Genomic DNA, 25505 nt, shown 5'->3' on the forward strand with positions numbered 1-25505 from the left:
ACTGGCCTTAAAGACCACATCCATAGAGTTGTAATTAATAATTCATACCCGGAATGGTCTAAGGTTATTAGTGGTGTACCCCAGGGTTCAGCGTTGGGATCTTTACTGTTTAACATCTTTATAAATGATATAGAATTTGGGATCAAAAATACTATTTCTGTGTTTGCAGATGACACCAAGCTATGTAATGGAATTAAGTCCATACAGAATGTCTATAATCTACAAGTAGACCTGGGTGTACTGTTTGATTGGGCAGCCAAATGGCAAATGACATTTAATATCAATAAATGTAAAGTTATGCATTTGGGGGCTAACAACATGCATGCTTTATACTGTCTAGGGGGAATACATTTGGGGGAGTTAGAAATGGAAAAGGATCTGGGGGTTCTTGTAGATCATAGACTTATTAACAGTATGCAATGCTAAACTGGAATATCTAAAGCTAGTAAAGTACTTTCTTGTATTAAAAGAGGAATAGACTTCAGAGATGGAGACATTATCCAGCCCCTGTACAAAGTGTTGGTCAGACCACATCTGGAATATGCAGTCCAATTTTGGACACCAGTTCACAAAAAGGATATTGTGGAATTAGGGAGAGTGCAGAGAAGGGCAACTAAACCAATAAAAGGAATGAAGGAGCTCAGCTATGAGGAGAGATTAGCTGAACTGATTCTATTCTCCCTTGAGAAGTGACGTAAAAGGGGGGAATTGACCCCCCCTTATAAATATATAAATGGTCCATATAGGGAACTCTCTTCCCAATTATCCACTTTGAGATCATTACAAAGAACAAGAGGGGACTCTTTGCGTCTGGAGGAAAAGAAGTTTAAGCTCAGGATAAGGAAGAGATTCATCACTGTAAGGTCTGTGAAAATGTGGAATATACCCCCTCAGAAAGTAGTTTCAGCAACTACTGTAGAAAAAGCTGGATGCTTTTCTAGGAGCACAGAATATACCTGGGTATTTGAGATTTAAAGTAAAGATAACAGAGACTGTTGATCCAGGGAACATCCGATTGCCTAATGGAATCAGGAAGGATTTTTTTTTTAAGCAAATTGTACCAGGTATTTTTTTGCCTTCCTCTGGACCAACCATGTCTTATAGGGTTTTATATCTGGGATATGTTTATTTCCCTGGTGGTTGAACTTGATGGACTTATGTCTTTTTCCAACCTAACCTACTATGTAACTATGAAACAGAATGGAGATCAACTCAAGATAAATGTCTCTATGTTCAGGTACAACAAATTTGTTCCGAATTGAATATATTGCTGGGTGGCAGAGTTGAATAACAAATTTGGTGGGCTAAACAATGATTTTACGCGAGGGCTAATAAACCAGGCTCTATGATGGCGAAAATGGTGAATGTGAAATCATCTAAAATGTCTACAGTCGGTTTGCATCAGCCAAACGGTACTATAACACCCAACCCAGTTAATATTGTGAAGAGATTTCGAGATGTGCTCTTGAAACTGTACGCATATCTATTCGTTTTCCAATGGTCGGTAGCTGACCAAATGTTTAAACAAATAAAACTTCCTACTCCAACTAAGGGAATGTCCGAAAAAATGGATGCTGATATACCCTTAGCAGAAACAACCATGGCAATTAAATCTCTAAAATCCAACAAGACACCAGCCCCAGATGGGTTCTCAGTCTCTTACTATAAAAAATTCCAAGAGTTTCTTGCCCCTAATCTGGTTCTTTCAATTGTTTAAAGAAGTATCCTCAAAAGCCATATACTTCTCTTTTTGCTCATAATATAATGCTCCCAAAACCAAACAAAGATAGTTTAGAGGTCCATACCTTTTGACCCATTTCACTCTTGAATGTGGATATAAAACTTTTAACAAAAATTTTAGCAAACAGGTTAAATAAATATCTACATTCCATGATTCATAAGGACCAATTTGGGTGTGTCCAGGGCAGACAAGCCCTAGACAGTACACAGAAAATATTCAGCTTAATCCATCTGGCCCAAAGAAAGAATATTCCTAGTATGGTATTGTCATTAGGCATTCACAAGGCCTTGATTCAATGTCTTGGGACTATTTATTTTTATATATATAGTGTGGTCACTAAATGGGGTTTCGGAGTACAATTTATGGTTTGGATAAAAGCATTGTATTCTACCCCTTCAGCTAGAGTCCGATATATGTCTTATTGTTCACCATCATTTCCTATCCAAAGAGGAACCAGGGTGTCCTCTTTCCCTGTTGTTATTTATTTTGCTACTGGAACCTTTAGCCCTTTATGATTAGATCAAATGAAAATATTCATGGTTTGGAGGTGAATGACCAAGTAAATAAACTCAATCTTTGTGCAGATAATATTTTGCTTACGATTTCACAACCAACCATTACCTTACCAAATGTATTTGCCATACTGAAGCAATATTGCGCAGGTCTCACGATCAATGAAGAAAAGTCGATTGACCTCAACATCAATTTACCACATCCACTCTTTGAATCAATACGACAATCTTTACAATTCAGGTGGGCACCCCAACATCAGGAGTATTTAGGCATTAAATTGTTGGCCACATGATAAGCTGTATGATGTCAATTTTGGTCCACTTTTTGTCTATTTAAAAGGATTGTTGACAAAATGGGAAAATTTACTATTGTCCTGGCTCGGTAAAGTAAATTTGGTCAAGATGACTATCTTACCTAAAATACTGTATATGTTCAGGACTCTTCCAGTCTGAATACCACCCCGACAATTCGGCAATCGGTTCCGGTTTTTATCTGGAGCGGTAGAAAACCAAGGATTCCACATAAATCGATGTAGGCACATAAGAGACATGGAGGGTTAGGGGTTCCAAATTTTACAAAATATTACCAAGCAACTCATATAGCCCCTATACCTTCTATTTATACTGGTGGAAGAGCACCTCTATGGGTTCAATTAGAAAAGAATTTATGCCAATGGACATCTTAAAGATGTATTTATGGTTTGGAATAATGTGCAATATTCCAGAGGTCTTATGTCTCCATTTTTGCCATGAATACCTACTCAGATTAATTCATTATTTAAACCAGGTTATAAATATCCCAGAGCATATAATTGGTGGAGTGCTCACAATTTTATCAATGTTTTTTCTATTTTGGAGAAATCTAAAATATGGAGGTAGGAATCTATAATCTAAAAATATCTACGAAGCCCCAGGGAGAGAATTCTTTAAAAATTTGCAACTAAGACATTGGATACAGTCACTTATTGGGGACAATGGCGCTCCGTTACAATTGTCTATCATGGATCATATTTCTCTACAAACCCCCTTGGCTCCAAAATTAATTTCTATACTGTATTCAGAAATGAACAGACTGGCTACACTGCAGCTGCACAAATTTGTGGTCAACTGGGATATAGATCTCAGAAGATCGAGGCCAGTAGATGATTAAGTATATGGTACCACCACGCATGAAACATTGTACCTCGAGGGGAACAGACAACTGCTATAGAGGTGCCAAGAATCAGGTTCTGTAATACACACTTGGTGGACCTGTTCATTTGCTATTCAGTTTTGGGGAAGAGTTTTCAGATTAATGACCAGCCTTTTCCAAATTAATTTGTCTAGGAATCCTTGGATGGCCTTGTTGTATTTCAAACCATCAAGCCTAACCAATGCCCAATTTAAATTGTGCACCTATATTCACTTAGCAGTCAAGCAAACCATAGCAGGTAGCTGGGATAAACAATCTCTCCCATTTCATGAGGTAAAACTCAGAGTATATAATATACATCTCAATGAGAAATTTTGTAGTATTTTAAATGATACTTGAACGGATCTGCTTCTACTTCTAGTTCCTCGAATGCACCCTGACTTCTACTTCATCCACAGAGACAGACGTCTAGAGAGATATCCCAATAACACACACGCACAGTATGGTCTTAGGAATATTCTCTAATCTTTATTTTGACAAGACGTTTTTTTTATACATACAGGATACAGGAAAACAGGCGTAGTTTACATATGCAGTTATGCTGAATAGGCAAAAACAACTCCTTACATGGAAATAAAGCTGATGCAGGCACATTTTACCTTTAGTGTAACAGATGTTCAGCATCCTGTTATTCATACAAATAATATAACTTGTTCTATTTACCCTTCAATCCCCTCTTAAGTCATGAATATGACTTATCTTCTTTCTATCATAGAGAGGTAAGTAGCATATTTTTGTCCAAGATCTGTGGGCTTTGGACACATAATGCAGAATGTTTGTATAAGGGAAGGGATACATTGGATACAACAACAAAAGATAATCAAGGAAGCAATTGTAATTACAATACTAATATATAATTGTTAGCACTACAGGCCGTGCCGGCGCCGCTGTTCCTAATCGCAGGCACGGGCGCCGGGTCCTATCTCTCAGGTAACCCACTACCTATGTTCCATGTCAGTGTTTCTTTCATGCTGAGACTTGCTCTGGTGTGTGAGCTGACGTGGGTGTGTCTCTGAGGTAACACACACACGCCCTCTGTTTCCTACAGCCTATGGCTCATGTCCTGCAGGTATTTAAAGGCACCTCCTATTACAGGAAGTTGCCTGAGCAATCTCTGGCTTACCTGCATTACTCTCAGTGCTAAGGTGTTTTGTCTGTTTGCTTTGCTGTGTACCGGACCTTGGAAAACCTTTTTGGACTCTGCCTGTTTGCTGCCTGACCCTGACCTTGGAAAACCTTTTTGGACTCTGCCTGTTTGCTGCCTGACCCTGACCTTGGAAATACGTTTTTGGACATTGCCTGTTTGCTGCCTGACCCTGACCTTGGAATACGTTTTTGGACTCTGCCTGTTTGCCGCCTGGTCCTGGCCCTGTATCCTTGTTTCCTGACTTCTGTGGTCAGCTGCCACTGGCCTGGGGATTGCTCTGGAGTGGCACCTGGCAGCTACCCCGCAGCTCAAGCCTATCCTCACCCTTAGAGGCTCTAGCGAAGACCTGGTAGCTGCTTAGTCACGCCCCTCTGGAGTATACCCGGTCAGTGGCACAGTGGGTCCACACCCGCTTGCATAACAATAATGTTCTTAACCAACTCAAATCCGGCAGCCAACTAAATAACCAGTCCCACCAGGAGGATGAACCAACATCCTTTTTGATATTATTGGCAATTTCATGTAACGCTTGAATATGGGACTGGATTGATCTGGAATGGTCAGATAAATTAAAGCAACACATTCCTTTAAAATCCTGACACCCTACGTTATGTTTAAGTAACAAATAATCCACAGCAAATCTAGCACTGCTCCTCTTACTCCTTGTAGATCTAAAAGCATGTTTGATAAGGCGGTAGATGTATGATTCAGAAATTTAGCCAAGTCACATGCAATAGAATTTACGAGTATTAGAATAAATTAGAATTAGAATAAAGTACGAGTATTAAATATAGCCAGTCCAGGCACTCCCACTATAGAGGCCCCCAAACTTGTATATTCTGCATGGCTGAGAAGGAGTAGAGTCACAGTTTTCTGATAAAGTCTTGGTAACCGATCTGTAAACTCTCCTGACAGGGGGTCGACTGGGAAGGGCCAAAGTCAGCCTGGATAATGCACAGGGATCTCCAATAACATTGGCAGGAATATAATTGTAAGTGCTGTTACCACATGACAAAAACCATCCCTTAGGGAGCATTATATTATAGATAAAACTGGGAGTCACAATGGTCTTATTACAACTCATGGAATTATTCAGGGAGCTAGCAATCCTTCTATTCTTTTTACAGGTGTTGTCAATATAATCATATACACTACTCTTAGGTAATCCTCTTTTTATGTCTCTATTATCTTAATATAAAGTCATATCCTCGGAAAAAGTAAAACAGGTCTCTGCTGCAGTCACATTAATAGTAATTATTCTAATATTATCCCTGCTATTTCCTAATTTCTGACAATCCCCACAGAAGTCATACAAGGGAATAAAAGATTGTGTATTTTTAGCTATCGACCAGACTTCAAGGAGGGATTCATCAGGTGTAGGCACAGCAATAACACATGTTTTTATAAGGTCCCGTGGGCTCTGTAAGTCTTTAAGGCACAATGAGCTAACATTTAGGGCATTTGCCATCCTGACTATACTATTCTTTTCAGAATAAAAGGGGCCGGAAGCAAAGGGATCCTGCTCCTGAGCTCTTTTAGATACTGACTGATTATTCGGTGCACCGCATAAGAAACTCATCTCCTCTGGATGATAGATACAAGTAGTAATAAGCCAGATTGGCAAGAAAACACAAAGATTAATAATTATCAACAGACAAACAAATCTCCCAGAATATTGTGGGGTCATCATCTTCAGCCTGTGGCAAGGCACTTTTCAGGAAGACTTCTTCTGAGCTCCCCTCTTTGTTCAGGGATTTCACACCTGCTTCACCCTCTTTGTCTTTGGTCGACGCCGGAGAAGAAGCCTCAGGGTCCCTTTTCACTCTGCTAGTGTGAATCCAGATTGGAGCCTCTTCTGTAAGAATCGCTGTTCTGGTGACTGCTACCACTCGGGTGGGTGGTCCAAACGGGAACTCAGTCTTTTTTCGTCCTTTTGCTAGACGCTGGACTATTACCACGTCTCCTGGTTGGAAAGGATGCGTAGGTTCCTGTGGAGAGAAAGGAGAGGCACGAACAACATCTTTTTCAACTTGATCTAAAGTTTCTCCAAGGATCCTCACATATTCTGCCTGTACTACTTCTAGATCCCCTTTTTCTATCACGGGGGCCTTTGGACCCCAAGGGGGTCCCATTAGGACCTCAAACGGTGAGTAACCAGTATTCTTATTGGGCTGCATCCTAATTTCTGCTAGGGCTACAGGCAAACACTTTTTCCAATTAGTGAACGTGCCTCCAGTAATTTTCCTTATTTTTTCTTTAATTGTTCTATTCATCCTTTCCACTACCCCAGAACTCTGAGGGTGGTAAGGGAGGTGGAACTTCCAGTCAATCCTAAGGGCTTTGGAAAGCTCCTTACATACCTTGGATGCAAAAGCTGGGCCATTATCTGAGGTAATTTGAACAGTACATCCCCATCTGGGGATCTCTTGTAACAAAATCTTTACCACAATTTGTGTGGTTTCATTGGTAGTAGGAAAAACCTCTGGCCATCTAGAGAACATATCCACAAATACAAGTGCATACTCCTGCTTTCTTCCTGTCTTTGGGATATGGGTAAAGTCAATTTGTAAGGGAGTGAATGGCGAAGTCGGGTAATTCAGATGAACCACAGCGTATCCCGCATGATAAGTGTTGTCATTGGGTCCACAAAAATATCAGGTGCTCCTTCAATGGGTGTGGGCTGTAAGTCAGGTCTAGGTGAGGTTTGTTCATGTATGAGTTCAGTACATTCATGGGGAGGAGGCAAATCATCCTGCTCTCCCTTCATACCCATATCCAAGTAGGGCATTTAGTATAGCCATTGGACTGAATGTGGGTGCTGAGTAATTAATATGAAGTTGAGGATTGGATAGCAACAAAACTTCATAGCCACTCAACCGTTGTGCTGACATATGTTGTGTATGTATGTTTTTCAATAGGGCCTGAACATTGTGTGAGGTATGCTGAGTGGTAGGATGACCTAGGGTAAAAGTTGTGGCCATCTCAGCGACCATGGCACAAGCTGCCAGACTCCTGAGACACGCAGGCGTGCCCTGAACCTGTGCCAGAACCACTTTTGAAAAAAAGGCAACAGGGCGAAATTTGCCTCCATGTTCTTGCGCTAGGACTCCTGCCATGGTTTTACAATTGTCCCTGGCAAATAAGTGAAACATAATGCCATAGTCAGATAGGCCCAGACCAGGACTTGTTCATTTCATCAGACCATTTATTAATGAAATCAGGCATATCAGTCTTAGTGGCTTGTCTCAGAAAATTATCATAGTAGGAACAATCAGCTATCCATTGGCGGCAGTAACCAATCATGCCAAGAAAAGTTACCATATCTTTCTTAGTTTGTGGGTGGGACAGACCCTGTACGGCGGTAATTCTGACATGGCTGATTTTCCTCTCACCTTTACTGAGAACAAAGCCCAAATAATCAACACTTTCCGTACACCATTGTAATTTCTTCTTAGCCACTTTATGTCCACATTCACATAACCACAGTAATAAACTAACACAGTCTGTCTGGCAGGCCTCCCGAATAGAACTACATATGAGGAGATTGTCCACATATTGTAGAAGGACAGAACCATGAGGGGCAGTCCAAGGGCGCAGTGTAGCTTGGAGGACAATGGAGTAGACTACCGGGGAGTCTACATAACCCTGAGGCATTCTACACCAAGTATACTGGCAATGTTTAAATGTGAAGGCAAAGAGTGGCCGTGTCTCCTTGTCAACTGGGACAGAAAAAATGCATTCTTTAAATCAATAACAGAGAAAAACTCTGCATGGGCAGGAATAGCTGATAGCAGGGATGGCACGTCTCGAACCACAGGAGCTATGGGTATGATCTGAGCATTTACTGCTCCAAGATCCTGGACAAACCTAAAGGTATTGTTAGTCTTTCTCACTGGGTTGATAGGTGTATTATAAGGGGAGATTCCTCAATAACCTCTGTCCCTAGGAATTCCATCAACATAGGCTCAATTCCCTTTTCTTTTTCTGGGGAAAGTGGGTATTGTTTATTATAAACAGGTGCAGTGCCAGGCCTAAGTATTGCCTTATATTGTGTACAAGAGATTAGGCCAACATCTTGGTCAGTATTTGCCCAAACCTCAGGAGGAACCTGATCAAGTAGCGGATCCTATGGTTGGCATTCCAAATATAAAACACAATTACTGTTTGGTACATGGATTGGCATGACTGAGGATGTGACATGTAGGTGTCCCATCTTACTAATTCCCAACTGCAACCTCAATAGAACAAACAAATCTCTCCCTAATAAATTCACAGGGCAATTTGGAATGATCCTGAAACGGTGTGTGAACATTGACTGGTGATTGTATGGATGTTGGATCGAGAGAGGAGGAGTTTTATAAGATCTTGTAAGTATCCCATTAATTCCCACAGAGGGCTCAGCATTCTCTCTTGGACCACTATAATAATCCTCACATAAAGTACTACTAGCACCAGAATCTACAAGAAAGGGGAGAGGACGTCCCTCTATATTTAACACAATCAGTGGTGATTCCTTATAGTGGTTTGTGATGAGAGTGAATGCTGGGATACTGTCCCCTGGGCATCTTCATTGTGATGTTTGATGCCCCCAGGGTACGGGAAAACGAGGGGTATTATTCTGGGGCTTTGGCAGTGGTGGAGGAAGATCTCAGATCTGAGGTTGTGGATATGGTTGGGTGCCTTGATCTTGAGTATTATTTGGGGCATGTTGCCTGAGTGGGTAAGGGCATCGACTGATCCAATGGTCAGTCTTACCACAATTAAAGCAACCTGCAGGACGATTTCTATTATTGCCCCCTCTCCCAGAATATGGCCCTCTACCCCTTTCTCTGCTCCTTCCCAGTCCTCATAAACCTCCTCTATTGGGCTGATTCGAGGGACAATTCCTATCCTGAGTTTGGTAATGGGCTTCTTTAGGTCTTACCACTTCAAAACAACCAGCCACATCTTTCTCCATTAATTTGGTTTGGAATTGATCTTTATTAAGACTAGGCCATTCGGAGATCATTTGCTTAACAGTAAGCTGGAGATGTGGCTTTAGATTGGTAAGGAAAGTCTGAATGAGCATAGAATGCATATTGTCCTGAATACTCATTCCTGCTTCCAGAGTCTAAACATCATTAAACCTCTTCCAGAAGTCTATAACAGACTCTCCTGATTTTTGTTTACAGGCCACAGCGGTAGGCAAGGAGGACCTAGTCTGAAAACACCTCTCTATTTCACGCTTAATTTCTTCCCACATTGTGTCTATGCCTGTCTCAGTATTTAATTTATAATTTCCAGCAGGCGCAGCTGGGGGCTTTATAGTGCTTATAGAGGGGACCTTACTCCAATCCCAGGGGGAATTTTCCCCCACTATCTCATCTATTTATAAGACACATATCCTCCTGTGTCAGACATCTCCCTTTACAAGCTCTCTTCAAATAATGAAATGTCCCAGATGAAGATAAAGAGGGTTTAGGGCAGTGCTTAACAATCTTATTATTATCATCTACTTCAATGGGTTTTTTTTACAAGGTGTCCTCTACAGTCATAAAAGGGAACTGTTCCTCAAGGTCACTTTCCTTATCGGGAAGAGGTGTATTTTCAGGTTTGGGAAAATACTTTTTTGATCTAAGTCGCATGGGAGATAATACATCCCCTCCACCCACCGCACCAGCCGCCGGATCCTGACCACTCTGTTCAGGCATAGATTTGGGCAACTGTGGAGGTAGCTGGGGAGCTATAAGTGGTTGGCTGTTGGTAGCAGTATATCCAGCCAGTAAATCTAAGTCATCTTTTGAAAGGGATGGATATATCCGTGGGATATTTCCTAAATAGGGAGGAGGGGGCTTCTGAAGTGAACCCCTCGTCAATTCTTTTTCCAACTCATGTTTCTTTTTATATCCCTCCTGGTTCTCTGCCTTCTGTTTCTTAACCTTTTTATTTGGTCTGTCATACCAATATGGTGCATAAGTGAGCCAATTCTCCCCCCCCCAACTTCATATACTTCATGCCCCACTGGGGGTCTGGACCATAATATGGGTAGGCTTCAGTGTCACCCAAACATAACCCTTTTACCATGTCCATATGGAAGGCGTCATTAGCCCCTTCCCGAGGGAACGGATTTACACTCTTCATCCCCTCTGTCCATCCTGCCATATTATCCACCCAGGGAGTAACTAAATAGTAATCTGTGCCACAGACACAGGCTACATAATTCTTACATGTTTCTCCTACATGCAGAGGGGGTGGAGAGACCTTTCCTTGTATTGCACCCATTTCTTGTAACTTAATTGAGACGGAAGCAGAGCTGAACTCTTCCCAGGACTGGCTGTACTGAACCAAAAAGGCTCCGATAATTCCTATCAACTGGGTACAGAGGACTTATGTCTATGCTCAACTTTCTTCTCAACTGCCTGTTAGTATTATCCCTTAAAACCGTCACTTGCGTTCACCAGTTTCTGGGTTAGCGGGTTTCCCCTCGCCAGAGTGGTGCGTCTTACGGTTCTCCAGGACACACACAATAAAGTTAGTACAGTTTTCACAGAAGCATTTGCTGGTTACCTTCAGCACAAAAATAAATTGCTTAATGCTTCATAACATCATAACATAAAAGAGAGCATAAGAAAGCGACAGATAAGAAGCGGTAGAAATTGGCTGACAAGAGAAACCAGGGTGCAGACAATAGTTAAATTCTTCCCTAAAGAATTACTCTATAGACTTGGCCAGTAGTCTATTTAATTCTGGGGACTTCTCAAATAAGTCCACAGTTTAAAGTCTATCTTCCCTAAAGATAGATACTTTCCCTTTCAGTCTATCTTAAGTGGATTCAGGATAGAAGCAACAGAGAGTTTCGGAAAGGATTGGAATTCCCCTAAGCCTCAAGGCAGGGACTTTCCGTACTTACCGAATTCTGTGTGCTCTATCCCAGACCGAACACACACGCACAGTATGGTCTTAGGAATATTCTCTAATCTTTATTTTGACAAGACTTTTTTTTTATACATACAGGATACAGAAAAACAGGCGTAGGTTACATATGCAGTTATGCTGAATAGGCAAAAACAACTTCTTACATGGAAATAAAGCTGATGCAGGCACATTTTACCTTTAGTGTAACAGATGTTCAGCATCCTGGTATTCATACAAATATTATAACTTGTTCAATTTAACCCTTCAATACTCATTTGTATCCATAACGGAACCCTCAATCCAATATTCAATGCCAACGTTAAATATGCAGGATGGATAATTTGAGTTTTTATAAATATATATATTTATATATATATATATATATATATAAACACACACACATATATATATATATATATATATATATATATAAACACACACACATATATATATATATATATATATATAATTTTTTTTATAATATAAAATATATGTAACAACTGGTAACCCATCCTTTGCTCCATATTTGTATTTTCCCTGAACCCTGATCCCGGTTTATATAATGTTATTATGTGTTATTGTTGGGGTTTTTTTCCCCTCTAACCCCCCCCCCCCCCCATTTAGTTTTTGTATACTGATTTCATGTACACTGATTGTATAATGTTTCCAGTTAATATTTAAAACCAATAAAATATACTGAAACCAAAAACTGCCTGCATATGTCATCTTGATGAACACAACTTTCATACTAAACACCACTTCTCCTAACAGATGTCTCACGATTTAAGGCTCTACTCCCTGCAAATTTCAAACTGAATGCCCCAACCTTTAGCAAATCTCACACTGCTAACAACCATTCCTAGCAAAGCCTACACTACATGCCACCACCCCCAGCAAATTTGAAACTGCAAGCTACCACTTCCAGCAAATCTCTCAAGGCTCAACTTCTGCACTAGACTGCTTCCAGCAAAAATCACACTGCATGCCATAATTCCCAGAAAATTTCATACTGCACAACAACATTCCCAACAAAGGACCTTTTGCCCCCTAGTGGTCAGGTCCGGTATAAGGATAGGAAATAGCTCATTCATATAAGCAGGCTATTTCCCATCCAGTACAAGGACCTTTTCATTATTATTATTATTATTATTAAACAGGATTTATATAGCGCCAACATATTACGCAGCGCTGTACATTAACTCATGCCTCCTAGTGGTCAGGTCCTGTATAGGGATAGGAAATAACACACTCCTATATGAGCAGGCCACTTCCTATCCAGTACAAGAACCTCAATATTCCTTAGTGGTCAGGTTCAGTATTTGGTTAGGTAATAGCCCATTTATATATGAGCAGGCTATTTCCTATTCAGTACAAGGACCTTTTCATGCCCCCTAGTGGTCAGGTCTGGTATAAGGATAAAAAAATAGCTTGCTCATATATGAGAAGGCTTTTTCCATCCAGTACAAGGACCTCATTATTCCTTAGTGGAGTGGTCAGGTCCTGAATTTGAATAGGAAATAGCCCATTTTTATATGAGCAGGCTATTTCTCATCCAGTTTCTCATCCAGTACAAGGACCTTTTCATGCCCCCTAGTGGTCAGGTCCTTATCAAGACAATTAGCAGTGCTTCTCTAGCTACTAACAGTTTGGAGTCAGCAAAAATCAATTGTTTGTGGGAGGACCCTAAAATTGCTTTATCTGCTTTTAAATGCTGCCTGGGTCCTTGCCACGCCGCTGCGCCTATTATCAGTTTCATGCGATGCACCATGCATGACTTCTGCATTGTGCATTGCATCTAACTAGTGATGTGATCAGCAATAGTGAATTCCGGGGGTGATGCCAGTGGGAAATTGCGGCTGGCATCACCCCCGGAATTTACTATTGCTGATGGTGTGATGCTCGCATCCTCCTGGTGATGCGAGCACCAATAGCCGTTGGTGGATCTAGGGGGTGAGGCAGGGCAGGACTTCCCCATCGCATCACCGGGGAAAATTTGACATCTTCTGGGTGATGCAGTGGAGTGATGGATTCTGGGGGCGGGAAATTTAAAAGCAGATTACTATGTAATCTGCTTTTAAATTTTTTTTACAGTAAAATACACATAAAAACATAATAAATGTATAAATACACATTTTAGTGCACCAAGCATCATTGCCCGGTACCCGGATTTACATTTTGCCCACTATTAGCCCTGTTAATGATTTGGCACCCCAGAAAGCGTGTGGAATTCTAAAATCCACATAAAACCCACAGGACAGAATTGCTCTGAGTTATTTCTAGAAAATTAGGTAAACTTAGTTGAAGGACCAACCAGACCTGCTGTAAGGATCGCTATGCAGAGCTGACTGAATCTTGGACATTGAAGAAACAGAGGAAGTGGTATAAATACCAGTGGTATTTATGTTTAATATTTTGCTTGAGTATATGTTTATGTAGGGAAAACTGGTGGGAGTATGGAATGTGAGTTTTCTTCTACATTTTGATGCAACTGCACAGAATTGAGATTTTTGTTAGAGGAACAATAGCCTACTGTTGGTAGTCTGACTTTAAATTCAGACTTGTGTGAGTGTATAGGTATTGACAGTGTGTGTGTATTGGTTGTGTAGTATTGTTTGTAAGAAGGATTGTTTCTTGGGTGGATTGTAGCTTTGTAAAATGGAATGTGTATATACTTATGTTAACAAGCATGCCTCTGCCAGTTATCATACATGTGCAGATGAACCCGTTAAAAGTCAGTTTGAAACCAGATATCCATGAATAATGACCAGTTGGTTGGAGCAGAGGGTAGGAGAAAAGAACTGCAACATGTGGTAGGAAGCAGGGATAGGAGAGGTACTCAGGATTTATCCAGAATGAAATTCAGACGAGGAGATGATCCAATAATTTTCTGCAATGAGTATATTTCACTTTATAGGGTGGTGTATAACTGTCCAGATATTTAATCGGATGACATGGAGTTTCTTTATTTGATGGCTAAGAAATGTTTTGTAAGCTATCCTGTTAAGATTGCCCTTAGGAATGCTTCCTCGTACCAACAATTCATAAATATACTCAGGGACTGGTGTGAACAAGGCAAGGATAGGTATACATCAGACATATCTGTCATATACAGAAGTACAAGAAGGCCAAAATCTAGGCCATTTAGATGCCACAAGTGCAACAGGCCCGGGCATAATAAAAGATACTATAGATCTCTAAATGTTCATAAAGATCACACCAGGACTGCCAATTTAATAGCTGAAAGCAATGAGGAAAATATAGATGAAAGCACAACCCCCATCCATAACAATGAAAGCAATTTACAGCCTGGAGTAAAAGATAACCATAAGAACGCAGCTAGTGCTGCAGGGGGAAGGAAAGCTATCAACAGTAAAAATGACCAACACCCTCAAAATGGCCAGGAGCAGGGCTGGAGCAGGGGCCAATCTCCCATACTGGCTAGTATGCAGTTTAACACAAGCTGCATTGCCATTTTTCCTCTCCTATATGTCACAGTTGTATGGTACTGTTTATTGAGATTAGTGTACTGTAAACAATCTACCATTGCCCATTGTGTATATTTAGATTGTTAAGATAAAGTAAAAAAATGTTTGTCATGACTGGGTATGCTAATGTCTTTGTGTTCTTTTTCAGGGCCTTTGAAGGAAGCTGTGAAAGTTTTATATGCTAATGTTTGTGTTTTTTTTACAGGTAATTTGCAGTAGGAGCACAGCACTGGCTAAATCTTAGTAAACTGATTCAATTGTCTTTTTATTAACAAAAACCACATGGTATTATGAGCTCAATAATTAATTGTTTCGAAACAATTACACTAAAAATCAAATGTTAAAACACTATCAGAGGTCATCCCTTTGTGATGAATTGTGAATGTTTGTTTTTTGGTTAACCCTTTGTTCCTCCAGGTGTGAAGTCTTCTCACAAAAGAGATAGAAGTCCTTGGAAGTCTGTGTACACACCAGTTGAGTCTTTATGCCTTTGGTTAACTGTGTGTCTTTTGTAGTCTTTGTGTTTTATTTTGTTTGATGGCCAGCAGAACATTTTTGTTGCAAGTTTCTTTTTTATTATTTTTGTTATTTTTTTTTTTTTAAAACTCAATACTTTACCCCTAACAATCATTCATCAGGACTATAAAACCCATATTGTTCTAGTGTGGTACCGGTGCATATTGGTACCAAATGGGGGAAGTTTGAACCAACATATTGGTTTTTTTTAGGCAAATGGTGCAAGTGCCTCCCAGGTAGGGTATATTGAGACTACAGCCCAGTCTAGACCAGAGGATACTAGCTGTATATTGATAAAGTAGATATTACATGCTAAGAATCTGATACTGCTCTCATTCTTAAGCTACGTACACACTTCCAATTATTATCGTTGGAAAACGAACGACGAACGATCATGCACGATATATACGAACGATCGTATAGCACCGATCCTGCACATAGAGATAACGACACGATCGTTTGTAGATATTGTACACACAATAGATACGATCGTTTAAGCGATAGAGGAACTATGTTCACGACAGGAAAGTGAACGAACGTTCGCTTTTTTACGAACGATTTTTTGCCCAATCGATCGTTCGTCGTTCGATTGGAACGATAAAAATTGGAAGTGTGTACGCACCTTTACTTTCCAGGATCCATAATAAAGCGACACTAAAGACCAAAGTTTGGAATTCTGGAGTCATACTTGTGAAGAGCTTTCATTTTACAACAATATATTGATGACATTAGCAATGAATATGCTGATATAGACCCTTTAAACTGTCTAGTAAGATAGCAAGCAATTTCAATTCATTTTAGCCAATGACAGAGTTTCTAGAGGAGTGTTGGGGCTCCCTAGAAATTATCAAGCAATACTTGTATCTACAGAATGTTTGCTAGGAGTGGATTTTTGTTATTGTTATTTTGGATTTTAATGTCTTATGAATAACATAGTTGGTAGATCAACCGTCAGCAAGAAAACCTGTGTTAATAAGGCCAGTGTAAGTGCCGCTCATACACTTAAGTGATACCTACAGCTCTTGTGTGAATCATACAATATATTACACCCTTATGCCCTTTGGCCGTATAGAGCAACACATATATAAGTTCTAGCTTAATCAGCTACGTATATATTGTTTAATTTTTCATCTGAACAAAGAAGCTTTATTAGTAAAATGAGTTTTGGGGAAGAAAAAGTGCGTCTTATACTGCAAAAAATACGGTAGTTGCTATATTAATTATTGAGAAATTCTCCAAAGGGGTATTGATAAATTGCCAGTATCCATGTGGAGTAATGTATGAATGTTGGATGAGTGGGTTCCTGACTCGGGGTTCTTTTTCTTGGGCTGCATTATATGTGCAAAGAGGATACTTTCAAAGGAATACTGTCGAGTGTCAGAAAGATACCAAGAGTAAAGAATGAATACAGATATACATTTTTTTTTGTCACTTTTGAAATGTGTGTGTGCCATTCAGGCACAAGACCAGGGAATGTTGGAAGTGACCAAAATTGATATGAATATGACTTGTATGTAAAGACAATTCTGCCTTCTTGCAAACAAGCTATAAACCTCATTATCTGTGGAGACAGATGCAGTCCCTTAAACATCAAAGGATTGCTTAACAGAGACAATGATTGATATTCCATGAGTGCAGGCCTGAGGATCATTAACACCTTGGCCAGTTTGACTATTTGGTGTCAATTTCTGCCCAAACCTGTTCACTCTTCCTGGAGGGGGCAGGGGTATATGACAACAATCCCAAGCCTTGGACAAGGACAATCTGTGTGACCTCTTGATCAAGACTTCACCAAGGATGAAGCAACAATGTGATTCGCTCTGGACCTTCAGCGGGGTGTGGTTCAAGGAGAGAAAACCCTGGTGTGTATGGCTGTGTGAGAGATTGACCATGTGCTAGAGATAGAGCTAGACCCCTTTCCTTCCCCTTTCCTATATACCCTTTACCTTCTTCCCTTTTGTATTGAAAATCATATGTAAATAATATCTTAAGCTGTAAATAAACCTTTCCCTTTTGTAAGATCTATTAGTCCTTCTTTAAATCCAAGGCACCCCAAACAGAGCGCATTCTACTAGCCCTGACCTTGATCTGACTTTTTGTGGCTTCACTTCATCACTTCATCACTTTGTCTTTGACCTTGATTTTTGCTGACCGATTACTGGAGACTTGACCAGATGGCATCCAAAAGGCATCTCACTGGCGCAAACGCTGTTTTGGAGGAATTTGAAAGCAGCGATAGCGATTTGGAGTCCCTTGTGGAATCGAGCGATAGTGATTCACCTGGAAATTTGTCATCAGACAGCGAAAGTGAACTGAGCGACGATTCTAAACCTGAGGTCAGTGCTGTGCACACATGGTGCACCTACATGCTCCATTCACCTTGATGCGGACCAGACAGCACCGCCGGCGCTCCTGGGATGAAAACTAAGGCTGAATACAACGACCCCCTGGCATACCTGAAGTTGTTTTTGACGGATGAAGATCAAAAATATTGTTGCAGAGACAAACAGGTAAGCTGCTGTGTTTGCCAACTTTTTGAAATTTTTAGCAAAATTTTTTTTTATGCAAACATGTATGCTGCTCTGTGTTTCTTAACTTTTTAATTTTTTTTTTTATGCAAACATGTATGCTGCTCTGTGTTTGCGAACATATTACTTGTAACCTTCACCACGCTATAAAAGAAAATATCCTAAAATACCTTTTTTATTTTGTTTTATGCAGGTACGCTGGACAACAAGGTGCTTCACACCTGAGCTTTTCAAGAAGCAGAAAGTGGGAACCTGTGACCAAGGATGACATTAGGCTGTTTTTGGGCTTGGTGATCCTGCAGGGAGTTGTGGGCAAACCCGTGCAGAAGTGGTACTGGTCCAAGAACAAAATTCGATTCTTTGGCACAGTCATGCCAGAATACTGATTTCCCCTCATCATGAAGTACCTGCACTTCGCAAACAATGAAGAATTTAATGAGACTACCCATCCTGCACCAAAACTGAAGAAAATTTGGGAAGTTTCTCAAATGATTCTAAAAAATTTCCAGGAGACCTATGTGCCAGGTGGAGACATCAGTATTGAGTAAAGTCCAATGGCTTACAAGGGGGGGGTTTAGCTGGGTGCAGTACATTGCGTCAAAGAGGGCACGATTTGGCATGAAAACGTATATGCTGTGCGAATCCTCATCTGGCTACATTTGGAATACAGTACTTTACACTGGAAAAGGGATACAGCTCAACCCCAGATACAGCCATTATGGATTGGCAACATCTTTAGTACGATCCCTCATTGAGCCATTGCTAGGTCATGGCTATTGTGTCACAATTGACAATTTCTACACCTCTCCTGAGCTTTACAAGTTCCTTCTGCAACACAGAACAGATGCCTATGGAACCATAAGGGATAAGCGGCGCAACCTGCCATCAATGTTTGCAAAAGGGAAGCTGAAGACAGGAGAAATTGTTGCCTGGCAGAAAGGCAAAATGATGGCCCTGAGATGGCGTGACACAAAAGATGTGTGCCTGATGAGTACTGTCCATGATGCCTCCACCTTTCTGGTACACACAAAACGTGGAAAAGAAGTGATAAAGCCACAGGTGGTGACTGACTACAACAACACCATGGGAGGTGTGGACAGAGCTGACCAAGCCATGACATTCTACCCAGCGATGAGGAAACAGGAAAGGAAGTACTACAAGAAGATTTTCAGGCATCTAGTTGAGCAGTGCCTATGGAATGCCTACATTCTGTACAGAAAAAATAGTCAGAGGCCTGTGAATCATTCAGCCTACATTTTGCAAGTTTCCGAATCCATAGTCAAGAACCACCAAACACCATCAGTGGCTATGAATAGACCTGGACGTCGTGCTTCCACCGTTGTCAACCCAGAATGCCTGACTGGTCGTCACTTCACTGAATACATCCCACCAACCCAGAAAAAAGTTGCACCTACAAGGATGTGAGTGGTTTGCTGCTCAAAGACTGATGACAGAGGAAGGAAGATCAGAAAAGAAAACCAGCTTTTCTTGGTCCTGACTGTGATGTTGGACTTTGTGCAGCACCCTGCTTCAAAATCTACCACACCGTATCTACTAAAAATGTAAATATTTTTTTTTTCTAAAATCTACATTTATTTATAATATTATTTATCAATATTATTGCACGCTTGTTTAGACAAATTTCAGTGGGAAATGTTTGATAAATTAGGTTTTTTTGATAAATTACATAGATGTGGCATATTATTTCATTATTTTTTATAATTATGATTTATAATTATTAAATATATTATAATTTATGATTTTAATATAATAAATAATTATTTTATTCGGGAGTTAATCCCAAGAATTACAGGCCTACAAAATAAACAAAAATTTCTATGCAAAAAAATCATTTTTGCATGAAAAAACTGACAGAATTAGAATGCTAGGGGGTTTAAATTGCCAGCTGTGTTTAGAGAGTACAACATTCACTCCCCTGGGTCTGGCTTCAGACGTAGACCCATGATATGCCTAGGTATAGTATCAGTCCGTGAGTTTGGATAACTTAATTCTCCAAAAGTTTGTTTCTTATAGAAAGGCAATATGTACGTTTTGTTAGCATAAATCACACAGAAGAGCAGTCCACTTTTCAGAAATATTTAACCCCTTGAGTATATTTAAATGGGCCATGAGGGAAGAATAAATCAATATATCAATATAATAAGGGTAGGGATATGGGAATAGGGTGAGGTGGTGCAGAAGCCAAAACAGAATTCCCTAAAAATAGTAGAGGAAGGACTAAGCAAAGAGAAAAGAATCAGAATAGAAGAATATAAAACGTGTATTGGAAAATATCTAATGTAGGGAATACCCTTAATTCCCACCAAGCCATGGGACCTACCCACTTGGAGGAGTTAGTTAGGCTAGGGTAAGGAGGCATGCCCACGATGTGGGGCAGAAACTCTACATTAGACCATCAAAAAAAAAGCACACTCGCCCCTAAAGTTCAAGCTTGATGCAGTAGTAGGATTAGGGAACATTAGAGAACCACATCAAAAATATATATTAAGCAACTATAAACAACAAAAAACAATATAAGTACTAACGTGTTTTCCCAAAAATAAGACAGGGTCTTATATTTATTTTACCTCTGAAAATCACATTAGGACTAATTTTCAGGGGATGTCTTATTTTTCTCATGTACAAAAAAAACTATATTTATTCTTGTACAAAAATCTGTATTTATTCATGTACAAAAATATACATAATGGTTATATATATCTATATACACACATAAGCAAACAAGTGCAACATAAAAAAATGTGCTGACAATTAGCATATGACTAATAGAGTAACATGCAGACACAGAAACAAAACTTCCAAAGCTTTGTTGACCACAAACAGTTACCAATCCAGTGAAAGCCAAAAAAAAAAAAAAAAAAAAAAAAAAAAAAAAAAAAAAAAAAAAAAAAAAAAAAAAATCAATAAATATGCATTGCTGCTAATGAATGAAATACTAGCAAGGACCCTTTACAAAGAGAATCCACCAACCTCTTATTAGTTGTAGTGTCACACCAAAGTACCATAGGTTAATTAACCCTGCGATTTATTTACCCCTTGCACCAGTGCATTCAAAAATCTCCTGCTCCTTCTCTGCTCTCTCTGTCCTCTTGGTATCCTTCTGTGTACCACATGACCGCACCCTCAGATGAAGCCAATAGGACTTACTTTTAGGGGAGGGCTTATATTTCACCCTCGCATGATTAGCATGCTAGGTCTTACTTTCGGGGTAGCTCTTATTTTTTTGGGAGAAACACGGTAGTTAGTGCAACTGTTTAGTCCTCGACAGGAGAGGTCTAACGGATCTCCCCACCATAATAGTACCCATAATAAATTTGGAAGAGAGTACTCCTCAGTAAATGAGAGTAAGCACGTATTATCAAACTGTATGGCATTCAGTATTACCCAGGAGATGGAAAAAAAACAAAGGTTCAGTCGTTATCCAAGAAGTGAAGCATTAGTTTGTCACACTAAGTAGGGATCGTTAAACCCAGTGCAGACTGTTCTTAGGCTTCCACAGAGTGATGAGGATGACCCCATTTGTATGTAGCATGACAGTACTTAAGTCAAGTAGCATGCGCATCTTCAATGTGCCTGGACATATCTAGCAGTAGGTGGATTTGAGCACCATCAAAATCCAATGGGCCTTTCGAGCCATGCTTTTCACATAACTGTTACAGCAAAAACAGTGAACTCTTCAGATCACATCAATGGGCATAGCGGACAACTGGGACATGGAGTCAGGGACCCAATGTACTAAATCTCCAGCGCTGTTGTCAGGGGTTTATCCAATAGGATATAGAAAATATGAATGATGGTAGCTTTCAGACCTGAAGATGAGGTAGCCTCTAGCTGACCTCCAACCTTGATTTTATTTCTGCAGTTGTGGTAGAGGCAACCTTGGTTAGTTTCCTAGGCGAGCTCCTAGTTTTAACCCCCCTAGCTGTAATCCCGAGTGTATTTTACCTGCAAAAAGCGGTAATCCCAAGTCACACTCAGGGTAGCTATTAACTAAAAACAAACCCACTTACCTTGCTCCGTCGCTGTCCCCTGGCATCCTGCTGGTCGCCGCAGGTCCGCAGATCTCCAGCTGCGAAGTGTAGACATGAGATCTACGGGGTTTCTCGATGACGTCGGTACATGCGTCGGTGCAGGCGGGAGGATCGGGAAATTCAAATAATTTTGTATTGGATTCAATACAAAAATAACTATATGAATATTTCCTTGTATTGGACTCAATACAGTTATATTATATATATTATACAGTTATATTACATGTTTAAATATTTTTAATTTTTTTTGTGTTTTATTTAAAGTTTATTAAATATCAGTGAGTAATGCCTAAGAATTACAGCCTACAATAAAGAAAACATTTCCATGCAAAAAATTGTACTGTTTTTGCATGGAAATTTGGACGGAATTTGTAGTAAGAAATCTTTGCAGAGGGAGACACAGGATCACGGGGCCTACAGGATGTGTGGGCACCATCTTTGAATGAAAATCTGGAGGCCCTGGGTCTCTACACCACCTCTGCAGTATGGATGCTTGGATTGGGGAAGAGTGCTGCATCTGCCCAGCTTAGTGAGTTGGGGGGGGGGGCATGGAAGGAATGGTAGGGTGTGCTAACAGCTGGACAGTAAAACAGCAGGGGCAGCCACAGAGCTGCAGGGGATTGCATCCTCAGGCCCGCCATTGCTAGGCCAGAGCCCCTGTCCCCACTGACATTTATTGGTGTGTGTGTGTTTTTTTTTTTTTTAATTTTGGATGTCATTAAGGCCCTTTCACAACAGTGTCAACTATGAATAGGCTACTTAACACATCCTGAAGCCATCAGGGAGCACACTGGACATGTTGCACTGCAAAGCACATCACTCCCTAAAGTGCATTAGGGTGCCATTCCGAATGAATTGCACTGGATGTTCTTTACTGTGCTACTACAATGCAGCAGTTTTATTATGTCATAAGAAAAAACTTAAACCAGGAAATCAAAAAGTGGATCTTACCACCAACTTCTACAAAAAGAATGATTGCCTAGTGTCACTGCTGAGCCAGAATCTGAAAACTTTTTGATTCACTTGCCTTCTATAACACCTATATATACCACACAGGGTTTCTGACTTTTTAGAAATCTCTAGCTGCATACACAGTCTTGAACTTCGAGCCCTCCAGGGTAAGTAGAATTTTCACAGGGAGGTCAGAAAGGGCTGCCCATGTATTTCTCGCACTACATGTTTACATGAAATACTGGAATTTTCTAAACACAAATAAGCAGAAAATGTATTGCAGTAAATAAGTAATAAACTAAGCATGAAGTAAATAAGTAATAGGCTACGCAATGCTGTTAATCTAAAATAGTACTTTATTATATGTAAAAATGCACATACATTTTAAATAATACTCAATGTATGTAGATCTGCTTTATTAAATATCTTTAATAAAAGAGAATATAATACAAAAAATACTGATCTGTTCTGTGGAATCATAGCTTTAAACACTAAACATTCTTGGTGATACTTGGAGAAAACAAAATCAGAATCTCAATTCTGTCCAAATATAGCTGAAAAATTAAGAAAAAAAGTTAATTAAATCAGAACATATGAATCTATAATTAAATCTAACCAAACACACAGTACTTGCTCATAGTATCTGGGCATATATTAGTCTGAAATGACAAGCACTGAATCCCATCACAGTGCCATGGAAAGTGCCAGCGAGTTTCCTAACCCAACACATGTTCGTAGCAAATAAGCAGACAAGCAAACAAAACCCCCTAATCTAAATTAAATACCATTAAATCATGACATTGGTTAGCTACTGCCTACTCTCCTTGCATAATATCTTAGCTACATACAGAGCTGAATACCTTTGTAAACTCATCCAAAATGGTCACGTAATGACTAAAGTTCACCATACAAAAGAAAATGTCACTGTACAATCAGCTTTAGACATAACTACATAGGTGGACCTACCAAAAATACCCGATCAATCTTTATTTAGTGTGGCTGGCCTTTGCATTACATATGTGTTTTTGGATAAAGAGGAGATTGTGTAGATTGACTCTAACATGTATGTCAGTGCTTAGGCCAGTTTGGTATGAGCAACCACAACCACAGTGGTTGCATTTGTCCTGTGCTTACCGCACCGCAACCCCATGTCCCGTGGAGCGAGCTGTCCGTCCCCCCCGCTACCGTCCTGTGGAGCGAGCTGTCCGCTACCATCCTTGCGATGTTCCCCCCCCCCTGGGGGGTGGTCCCCTCCCCCCCTTGGGGTTTTCCCCCCCCCCCCCCGCATTTTGTGGAGCGCGATGTTTCCACCCCTCACATTTTGTGAAGTGCATTGTTCCCCCCTCACATTGTGTGGAGCACGTTGTTCCCCCTGTACAAAGTGGAATTTTATTGAAGCCTGAACTTATATTACTTTTGGTGTTTTTGCTATATTTTGTAGATAATTGAGTTGTGTTAAAACTAGTTATATCCTCTTTAAATCAGTAAACCAATATTTGCTTCCCCCTAACCTTGAGACTCCTTACCTTGAGACAGCAAAGTTGTTAATTGTATTTCTTGTTATTGACTAACTACTAAGTGCCTTCCACCCTGCTGTCTGACTTTATAAACTGCGATGTCAAAGTTTTGAGAGCGATTTAACTACACATTGAGCGTCGTTACACTCTCCCAGTGCTGTAAAACAGAGGCCACGAGAGAGGGATAACTGGTCTGCGACCAAAAAGAAATCACCTTAACATTTTGGCGATAGAAGTGGGATATTTACCTACCTTAAAAAGGACCAGGACCGGGGTAAGTTGAAATTTTCTTTTCTACCTCTGCCCCCCCCCCCCCCCCGGGTCCCTGTAGATATCCTACGAACCTAAGCACTGTGGCAGTGCAGACTCCCTCATAGAAGGACTGGGTGCTTAGTTTGTATTTATAGAGCATAGTTCTCCCCAGAGGGTTTTAGACGGTTGCTCCGCCTGGCTGCTGTGCCTACCCCGCCCACCTCTCTTTGGCAGCTCTCATCCTCCACACAGATCTCAGTGTGGCTGCTCTGTGTCATCTGTTCAGAGGATTGCTGCTGGGATGAGAGGTGAGCACACAGTTCAGCCTTCATGTGAAGGGGACACAGGCAGCCCCGGCCCCATCTCATAGCATAAACTGGGATTTCTATTTAAAAAAAAAATAATAATCTGCCGGTGAAATGCATCCTCTGCTAGAGCTGTGTGTGAAGTCTGCATGTTGTTCTGCATCCTCACAGCTCTCTGTGTACAAACCTCTATATCTCCTAAACTGTATGTCACAATGACCTGTAATTTTCAGGGTACCCTCATAGATACTAGTTACTACAATTTCAGCCAAAGAATTTCAAGATATGGGGGTCACAAATGTAAAAGGTTATGAAAATTTAACTTTGGGGTTGCTTTTTCAGAGGAAAGTGCAACTAGGAGTCCTAAATTGAAAATGCAAATTGGGGACCCCGGGGCCACTAACATAGCAAGG

General features: G+C 40.3%; 1 long non-coding RNA gene across 1 annotated transcript in view; it reads right to left on the minus strand.

The window, feature by feature from the left end:
* Window positions 1-3890: 3890 nt before the first annotated feature.
* LOC140329079 (uncharacterized) overlaps window positions 3891-25505 on the minus strand; it is a 30953-nt gene continuing 9338 nt past the window's right edge. Inside the window, exon 2 of the long non-coding RNA XR_011920411.1 lies at window positions 3891-6580. This is a non-coding gene — a long non-coding RNA (uncharacterized lncRNA). The remainder of the gene's footprint in view (window positions 6581-25505) is intronic.

Source organism: Pyxicephalus adspersus, chromosome 4 (assembly GCF_032062135.1).
Source record: "Pyxicephalus adspersus chromosome 4, UCB_Pads_2.0, whole genome shotgun sequence".
Taxonomy (NCBI): domain Eukaryota; kingdom Metazoa; phylum Chordata; class Amphibia; order Anura; family Pyxicephalidae; genus Pyxicephalus; species Pyxicephalus adspersus.